The sequence below is a fragment of the Triticum aestivum genome, chromosome 3D (assembly GCF_018294505.1).
Source record: "Triticum aestivum cultivar Chinese Spring chromosome 3D, IWGSC CS RefSeq v2.1, whole genome shotgun sequence".
In the NCBI taxonomy this organism is placed as follows: domain Eukaryota; kingdom Viridiplantae; phylum Streptophyta; class Magnoliopsida; order Poales; family Poaceae; genus Triticum; species Triticum aestivum.
Window position 1 is genome coordinate 66842107 of NC_057802.1, and position 8315 is coordinate 66850421.

The 8315-nt window shown below is 48.4% G+C and overlaps 3 non-coding genes and 3 pseudogenes across 3 annotated transcripts; all 6 read left to right on the forward strand.

The window, feature by feature from the left end:
• Positions 1-420: 420 nt before the first annotated feature.
• Positions 421-519, forward strand: LOC123081213 (small nucleolar RNA R11/Z151). The gene has a single exon (XR_006438689.1). It is a non-coding gene; the product is annotated as a small nucleolar RNA R11/Z151 (small nucleolar RNA).
• Positions 520-573: 54 nt separating this feature from the next.
• On the forward strand, positions 574-667 carry LOC123081214 (small nucleolar RNA Z152/R70/R12). The gene has a single exon (XR_006438690.1). It is a non-coding gene; the product is annotated as a small nucleolar RNA Z152/R70/R12 (small nucleolar RNA).
• Positions 668-711: 44 nt separating this feature from the next.
• Positions 712-883, forward strand: LOC123081208 (uncharacterized; annotated as a pseudogene).
• A 48-nt stretch (positions 884-931) lies between these two features.
• Positions 932-1068, forward strand: LOC123081235 (uncharacterized; annotated as a pseudogene).
• A 42-nt stretch (positions 1069-1110) lies between these two features.
• LOC123081125 (small nucleolar RNA SNORD14) lies at positions 1111-1231 on the forward strand. Its single transcript, XR_006438639.1, has one exon. It is a non-coding gene; the product is annotated as a small nucleolar RNA SNORD14 (small nucleolar RNA).
• Positions 1232-5606: 4375 nt separating this feature from the next.
• On the forward strand, positions 5607-7763 carry LOC123074139 (putative serpin-Z5; annotated as a pseudogene).
• The last annotated feature ends 552 nt before the right edge of the window (positions 7764-8315 follow it).

Sequence of the window (8315 nt, forward strand, 5' to 3'; positions counted from 1 at the left end):
ACGTTGTACGGTTTTGCAAGATCAGCTTCTTGTCTGGATCTCGTTACCCACGGTCCCAGCCAATCGGCAAATCGTCCTGCCATCTTGCTAGATAGAACACCAAGCCGGCTTTCAACTCACCTGGATCTGACTACTCGATGATTTTCCCGGCCCTTTCCGTCGGCACAGCACGTAAATTTCTGCCAGATTTTCTTTTTTTCTGATGTGTGGAAGGAAAGCAAACTCACTCTGTCCCAAAGCTTTTCCGTGTTTTGAGGCAATTTCTTCGTTTGCGAGATGGATTTAACCCAAACATCTCGTCCTCGAGGGAGGTATTATTGTGATCTCGTGGAGGTGTTTTGGAGACATTCCATGCGCGAATCAGCATTTTTTAGTCTACTGTTAATATCGTTCGTTCTTGTGAAGAGGATTGGATCTGGTTGGCTGGTGATGATTCAGGTCCGAAAGGATCTTAGCGGATTTCGGTGAGGTGGATTCGTCTGCCGTTGATCGATTATGTTGTTACACACACTGAAGCCTGTACCTTTCCATCATCTTCTGTCGATTTTATAGCTGTTTCCCCTGTGTTCTTGTGATGCGATGATGATTCATATAGGTTTTTGGCAGTGGTGGCGTCTATCACCGTGAGCCTCCAAACCAAAAACGACTTCTCTTTCCACTGAGCATTGCTTGAAGTTGTGTCATCCTTTCCTTTTTGTACTGCTTCATCTTGTCCCTGTGAGGATCACTAGACCAGGAAGTGCCGTATGACACTGTAAACAGCAGCCGCTTCTGTGCTGCTGGAAGTGTCCATCACTGTAGCATAACCTCTGTGGTTTGCTCTCGGATGTTGCACCGGCTTGATTCGGCTGTGTGCGTGATTTGAAACGGGTCTCTGAGGGACTTAGCGATGATGTTTGTTCTCTTGCAGTTTTTTTCTCTTGTTTTCTTGGGCCCGATGCCACGTCTCAGGTAGCCACAAGCCTTGACCAGAGATGCTACATTGTGCCAACAAAGATTTTCACATTTGATAGGAACCTGTGGCTGTGATTCAGTCGGTACACAGAGCCGTTTTTTGTGATTACACTTCTTGCTTCACTTAATGTTTTTGTGATTGATTGGGGAAATCAATGGCGATGATGTTAGAACTAAGGCTTGTTTCTTAAAACATTCGCAGATGCCGCCTAAGAGCTTTCGCCCTGCCAGGCTTGAGAGCTAATGCTGCTAATTCCTTCCTTGGATGTCTGAGCCATTTTGATTTCCCTAGTTTGTTTTCTTTCTGCTGCATCTTATCTTTCTTGCCTTTGACATTTTTCATTCTCTTAGTAGATTGTAGGGTGCTTAAGCTGATTGATATATACATGTATTCAAGATTGAATGAAGTTTTGGCCATAGGTAGGAATACATGTATATATCAATCAGAAACAATACACATATAGTTGTCTCAGAAACAATACAGATCTTCAGAATGTACAATCATCTCCAAGGTGGTGATTCGTTTTGTTCCATACTGACATAGCTTAAAATACAAGGTGCATTTATAAAAATTTTAATATGAAGAGGACAACTTATATGCCTCTTAATGGGTGGCAAATGATGTGAAAATATTCACAGAATCGTTAATATGTTTTCTGCATCTGAGAATTCAAGACTGAAATTGTAAGAATTTAGCTGTTGCAGTTTGTAAGCTGTTCCATTGATACTTGCAGACGGTAGGAAGCAGGTGATGTCTATTTCTTGTTTGGCGACTGCTATTTTCGGCTCGTCAGCGTGGTCAGCGCCGCGTTGGATACAGCTGCTCTCAACGCTATCACTTCGCCGGAAGTCACTCGTCGGAGCACTCGCTGGTTGCAAAATCCTTCCCGTAGGATATTTTGTTGCTGAGCGAAACAGAGACAACAGTTGCAGCGAGAAAGCCTTTGGTTATATCTAAATGGATGTAGCAAAAATTATTGCCGGCAATCATAATATCTTAGATAGCAATTTGAAATGTCAAAATTGTACCTATTTTTTAGTGTTCTTTGTAATAAAATCTTGAATAGTATCCTCATAATCAATCTTCTCCGATAGATCACTCTCCACTGCTTTTGTGTCCAAAACAGCGAGTCTTTGTTGTGTCATGGTATTGCACATATAGGACTTCTATAGCTTCAATTTATAAAATCTTCGTTCTGCAGAAGCCAGTCACAGGGGTAGTTAGAATTGTATATGCCATACTCTCATTGGGGAAAACAATCATGCCGCTTTAAAAACTTAGAATTTCAATTGGCCCAATATTTTCTTTTGGAATGAAATTTTAGAGAAACATCAACTCCACATAAAGTTCATTAGCATCAATGTCAGATTTCCCATCAGATTGTCAAGAAGTTTGCTATTCTTATCCAATGACTGCAATGTTTCAGAGGTAAATAAGAAAAATGTTCGGGTAACCCTGATCTTGCAATGCTTGACACCTAATAGATGAAAAGAATATAAAAGGTAACTATAAGATTTTAGAAGAACTAAATAGCTGCAGAAATTGAAATTCAAAGTATTGGCTCGACGACGCTTAAAAAACTGAGATCGGGAGATTGGCCTGAACTCTCCTTTTACTCCCATGTTTGATTGGCCAAAACGAATATGGAGAACCAAAGTACAGTATGGTTACACCGAAGCTTATACACCTACAACTCGCATGATTGCCCGTCGTCCTACCATTGTCGTGCTTGAGCCGCCAGGCGAGCAACCAAAGGTGCCATTCTCCCTTATATGATGTTTGCGACCACGCTGACAAGAGCAGCGACCGCATTGAAGACTCCTATTTCGTTCTTTCCATAAGCAGCGCAATGTGAAGATGATTAGAGAGTTGACTGCTTTGTGATCGGGGTTGTGGCTGAAGAAGTTGCCACTGTCCACCATTCCACCAACGTGGCATGTTGTTCTGGGCAGTGGCACTCCAATGCTTTTGGTCGAAGAACTTCAAACAGACGGACCTTGCGAACGAGCATCGTAGGAGTAGATGACCCGTGCATTCGTGCTCTTGCAAGCAAAGAGGATAGCAGGGCTGATGAGGCAGCCCCCTTCGCCCCAGCCTGTCAGAGGTCCAACAACGGTTGCGAAGAACAAGCCAGTTGAAGAACTTGACGCCCCCTTCCGCGTAAAACTTGACCACACACTGGATCCGCCCCTTATAGTCTATGTCGTGGACAAACTTGGCAATCTTCTCCATGACCGCATTTGCGTGATCTTGGAAATGATAAGCGCAAGTAAAGAAATCCTACAATCGTGCATAGATGTGCAAGTACGATAATTTTCATGCTAATAGTATTGACTAAGAGTATCTCCAACAGCCGCGCTATATAAGCGCCGCGCTGAAAAATCAGTGTTTTTGCGTGCGCTACCTCTCCGGACGCTCCAGCGGAGACGCAAAAACCGCGCGCGTGGCATATCTAGTTCAGCGCGCGGGCCGAAACGCCATCGCAGGCCGCTTATTTGCTGCGCCCGCTCCCGCGCGCTGGACTCTCGACCGCTCGCTCGCAACTCCACCTATCCCATCCAGCCGCGGCGCCGCCACCGCCCGCGCCACCCCGTTTATTCCGGCGACCGTTCCGGCGCTTCCCCGGCCTATCCCCGCGCTGCGGCGGCTTCCTCCGTCTCCCTCTAGTCACGCTGCCCCTCGCGCGCGGCAGTCCTCCGACGAACAGCACCGGCCGCTCACTGCCGCTCGACGCCCGCAAGGTGTTCGACAAAACGCCCGCAAGGTAGGTATTGCTCAAACTTCATGAATTTGGTGCATGTTGATTGTAGTTTTTATAGCCTAGTATTGAACATTGTAGATGAGTTCGTCGTATGATTTTTCCAAAGAAGAATTTAATATGGAAGAGGAGGAGGATCTTGCAATGATCCTAGCTATGCACATCAATAAAAAACCGAAGCACGGTGGTTCGGTTATGGGTCGGCAGAAGATTTGGAGGGATAGGATCGATGCCCATAACAGATTGATGAGACACTATTTCATGGAGAATCCCACATACCCGGAGTCGTACTTTCGTCGCCGGTTTAGGATGAGCACCGAGTTGTTCAGGCGCATTGCAGATAAAGTAGTGAGTCATGACCGGTTTTTTCAGCAAAGGAGGAATGCCGCCCAAGAGCTCGGGCATAGCACCTTTCAGAAGGTGACAGCCGCTTTGCGTATGTTGGCATGCGGTATCCCGGCTGATCTAGTTGATGATCACTTGGCCATGGGTGAGAGCCAAGCCATCATGTGTGTCAAGCGCTTCGCAGTCGGAATTATCCAAGTGTTTGACCAGGAGTATTTGAGATCTCCCAATGCTGAAGACGCCGCAAGGCTACTGGAGATGAACAAAGCTCGCGGCTTCCCAGGTATGCTTGGCTCAATAGATTGCATGCATTGGAGTTGGAAGAATTGTCCAAAGGCATGGCATGGGCAATTCCACGGCCAAAAAAAGGGTTCCACTATAATCCTTGAAGCGGTGGCCGATCAAGAGACTTGGATTTGGCATGCTTTCTTTGGAATGCCTGGATCTTTGAATGACATCAACGTTGTCAACCGGTCACCACTGATGAGTAAGATTGCAAATGGTGATTTGCCACCGGTGCAGTTTGTAGCAAATGGCCGTACATACAACTATGGCTACTATCTTGCGGATGGCATCTACCCAAAGTGGCAAACATTTGTGAAGTTGTTGAAAAAACCGGAAGGTAAGAAAAATCTTGATTTCGACAATGATCAGGCGGCGGTTAGAAAAGATGTGGAGAGTGTTTTTGGGATTTTGCAAGCCCAATTTGCTATTGTGAGAGGACCGGCTAGATTTTGGGATCAAAAGATGCTTGGTACATCATGCACGCTTGTGTGATCATGCACAACATGATCATCGAGAATGAGCATGGTCAAGATGTAGACTACTCTCAGTATGAGCTCTTGGAACATCCCGTGCGAGTGCGACGGAGGGCTGAAAGGGTGGCCCGTTTTGTTGCCTCCTATCATGCCATTCGACGTCCCGCAGCGCATGATAATCTTCAGAAGGATCTCATTAAGGAGTGGTGGGCTTGGAATGGCCGACAAAGAGCATCATAATTTGTGTGTTTGATGTTGATTGTTGAACTATTTGTTGTATTATTGAACTATTTGTTGTATTGAACGATAAACTATTTGTTTGAGTTGTAATAACGAAATTGATCTATTTATTGTTAATTTATTTTGTTTGTGTTTGATTTTTTGCTTGTGTTTGGAATGCATATGTTGTTTGTGCGAGAGTCGCGGGCGCTGTATTTTTGCGCGCTGCATTTTAGCGCGGTTTCTGAAGTCAGCGCTGCCCGCCGCGCCAAACCAAGCAATGGACACGCGGCAAAATAGTTTTTAGCGCGCAGCGCGTTGGGCGGGCGTTGGAGATGCTCTAATGCAAAGAAACTTGCCAGAAAGGAAATGACAAATGTGCTGGTGACTAATTGCTACTTGCACAATCCGGGAGGAAAATGGATGATGTTAGTTCTGCTAGGTCTTCTTCTTCTTCTTCTTCTTTAAAAAGAAACTTCTGTTAGGTAGCTGTGCTTGTTTTTTTTCCTTTGACATCGGCATTCAGCTGTGCTTGACACCGATGGGCACGCGGGAGAACGTATGCGTGAAGAACTCGAAAAAGAAAACAATCCGTGGCGTTCCCATATTGGATTCGACAAATAAATAGATCGCCTTGACACCGATCGTATCGTAACCTAGGTCGACGCACAAAGACAACGACCGTGATCTCGAGCTCACGAATCACGATGAAGGCCCGCACCACCGCGCTCGCGTGCCCCGGCCTGGCGGCGTTCGCCATGCGCCTCATCAGCGAGCTCTCGTCGGCGAGCGCGACCGGCAACCTCGTCTTCTCGCCGCTGTCCATCTACGCCGCGCTCGCCCTCACGTCCGCGGGCGCCCGGGGCGCGACTCTCCAGCAGCTGCTCGCCCTTCTCGGCGCCAAGTCCCGCAAGGACCTCGCCAAGATCGTCCGCGGCCTCTCGGAGCAGGCCCTCGTCGACCGCACGCCGGGCGTGTTAACACTAATCTTGACGTGCATGGTTCCGTTGGCAGCCGAGTCCCGCGGCTGTGACGAGCGGGGCGTCTGGTGGAGCTGGCAAGTCCTTGAGTGCATGGATAAGGTCGTTATCTAGTTGCATGCATGTAGCTAGTGGGTTAGTGGCCAGGTCATGTGGTGTGGTGCATGCGTGCGTGGAGTTAGTGGCCGGTGTGTTGGCTGGATGGTGTGCGTGCATCTGGGTATAAAAGGCCCTCTGTTGTACTGCTCGTGTGTGGTGTGAGTTCGAGTTCGTGCTCGAGGAAAAAGCCGTTCGTGCAGCAGACGTATGTGCGCCGTAAAAACACCACCGTGCCCCGTGTCTTCTTTTTCTTCTACCTTCGTTCGTGCGAGAGCGAGAGAGAGCGAGGGAGCTGGGCACCGACGCAAAGAGCAAGCTAGGGCTTGGCGCCAACAGGGCGGCGGGCCGCGCGTCTCCTTCGCGTGCGGCGTGTGGCACGACGAGACCCGGAAGCTCAGGCCATCCTTCCGCGAAGCCGCCGCCCAGTCCTACAAGGCGGAAACCGGCGCCGTCGACTTCCGTGAAAAGGTCGGTGCCACAAATCTCTCTTCTTCCTTGCTCATCTCATGTTTTTTACACACAGTGGTAATTATTTCTAAGTTCTAACCAATCACGTCTGGGTGTTCGGCTCTGCAGCAGGAGAAGCCGTGAAGCAGATCAACGCCTGGGCGGCGGCGGCGACGAACAACCTCATCGACTCGGTGCTCACCGAGCAGCAGGTGTCCACTGAGACGGACGTCGTCGTGGCCAACGCCGTCTACTTCAAGGCCACGTGGGACTCCCCCTTCCGCGAGCGCAACACCGAGGACGACAAGTTCTACCGCCTCGACGGCACCGCCTTTGATGTCGCCTTCATGCAGAGCGGCAAGAAGCAGTACATCGCCTGCCACCAAGGGTTCAAGGTGCTCAAGCTCGACTACAGGCAAGGACACGTGTGGTCATCGCCGCCGGCGTCGTTCTCCATGTGCGTCTTCCTCCCGGACGACCGCGACGGGCTGCAAGGCCTGGTCCAGAGGATCGCGTCCAGCCCGGACTTCATCCGCGCACACCTTCCGACGAGACTCGTCTCCGTCGGCGACTTCAAGCTGCCCAGATTCAAGCTTGCCTTTTCGGCCGACATGTCCGACATTCTCCGGCGGTTGGGACTCCATGTGGCGGGAGCCGACATGTCCAACATGGTGGAGGACGACGGCACCGGCAGGCCGCTGGCTCTGAGCGGTATCGTCCACAAGGCTGTTATTGAGGTGAACGAGGATGGTACCGAGGCGGCGGCCGTGACCGCCGGCCTAATGTGCGGCTGCGCCCCACCACCGAAGACACCGCCGGTTCTCGTGGATTTCGTTGCTGACCATCCCTTTGCCTTCTTTGTAATCGAGGAGGAGTCCGGCGCCATCGTCTTCGCTGGGAACATCCTTGAACCCTCTCCGTCGATTCCTGGAGAGAACCTTCGTCGCCGTGAGTCCGTACGTCGTGCTCCTAACTTCGTCGGGAGGAGGCCCGAGCATCCATGGACTTTGGGTGCAATCGATGAGAAACAGCTGCTCGGGGTATACTCAAGGGGTATGGATGGCCGTCCATTTGTGCAGCATGAGGCTGCTTCATGTAATCCTATTCTTCTTTTCGCTTGTGTCTGCCTAGTTGTGGCCTTTTTCTTTCAACTTGTACGTCTTTTGGTGATGTAAAATCTTAATGGCTTTTTAATGATAGAAGTCTGCCTGCATCAAAGAGGCCAGGAGAATTAATGCAAGTATTAAATCATGTTTGGTTGTACTTTCTATCTGACTGAGGTAGCTCTGCTTCTCAGCTTTGCCAATTTTTTTACATGAATCAATGCTCAAAAATGCTAGACTTATGTAAACCTTTTTTTACCCTGATGAGAGTGCCACACGTGTGGTACGAACATATGGCAACTCCAAATATTTTTTATGGCAAGTTTAGTGACGTGAGTATGACAACTTTAGTTGGGGGAAAATATCTGGTACTCCCATCCTTGGGGTACTTCCGGTGCTCCAAGTTTAAAAACAAATCTTCAATGTTTCAAAAAATTCTGGAAAAAAATATGAATGTTCGCAAGGGATGTGACTCCAACCCCTAGAAATTTCAGGTCCAAACTCAAAATGTACATTGAGGAACAAAAATGTAAAATCCAGATGTGAATAGTGTCAATGTTCATTTTGTCTTTTTGTTTACACTATTCGTACCAGATTTCACATTTTTTTTTCTTAATGTGCATTTCAAGTTTGGACTTGAACTTTTTAGGG